Below are 531 nucleotides of genomic sequence, written 5' to 3'. Positions count from 1 at the left end.
AGTGAAATTACAAACTGAAATTCTTAAAAAAAAGACAGGACACAAGACTTTGTCTTGGAATCATTGTGGAACAAAATGCAAGCTCTAAGTCTTGATAGAAACCTTGACATTACATTTTTATAGCTTCAAAAACATCGATGGTGTTACTCTCGTTAGCAGCAGTGTGTTTCACCCAGGAGGACCCCACATGGAGCGTTGACACTAATCCGGATCCTGAAACGTCTGTGCTTTCTGCTAAGCTCGTCCATCTACCCAGCAGCTGAAACAGATGGTGTCTCTCTCAGTTTTATAAAGACAAATGGCCACATTAAAACATGCAGAAAATGAGTGCTTAAGAGACAGGTGACAGGTGAGGTGAGAGTTTGTCTTACCTGCTCTCTTCCTTGGATCTCAATAATCTGGGTTAGGTCATCACAGTTGGTCACAGGAGCTGACCAACCACCAGACAGAAGACTGAGCACAGCCACAGCAATGAGAATAAACCCCATCATGTTTCAGCACTCACACAAAGAAACTAAATCTGATCGTCTT

At 42.4% G+C, this 531-nt stretch overlaps 1 long non-coding RNA gene across 1 annotated transcript; it reads right to left on the bottom strand.

The window, feature by feature from the left end:
• Positions 1 to 223: 223 nt before the first annotated feature.
• On the bottom strand, positions 224 to 525 carry LOC113745481 (uncharacterized). Its single transcript, XR_003462157.1, has 2 exons — positions 372 to 525; positions 224 to 259 (listed from the first exon to the last, which is right to left on the bottom strand). It is a non-coding gene; the product is annotated as an uncharacterized LOC113745481 (long non-coding RNA).
• Between the last annotated feature and the right edge of the window lie 6 nt (positions 526 to 531).

This window comes from Larimichthys crocea, unplaced genomic scaffold (genome assembly GCF_000972845.2).
Source record: "Larimichthys crocea isolate SSNF unplaced genomic scaffold, L_crocea_2.0 scaffold81031, whole genome shotgun sequence".
NCBI lineage: Eukaryota > Metazoa > Chordata > Actinopteri > Sciaenidae > Larimichthys > Larimichthys crocea.
The sequence above is the reverse complement of the archived record's forward strand: the minus strand, read 5'-3'. Positions and strand labels throughout refer to the sequence as shown.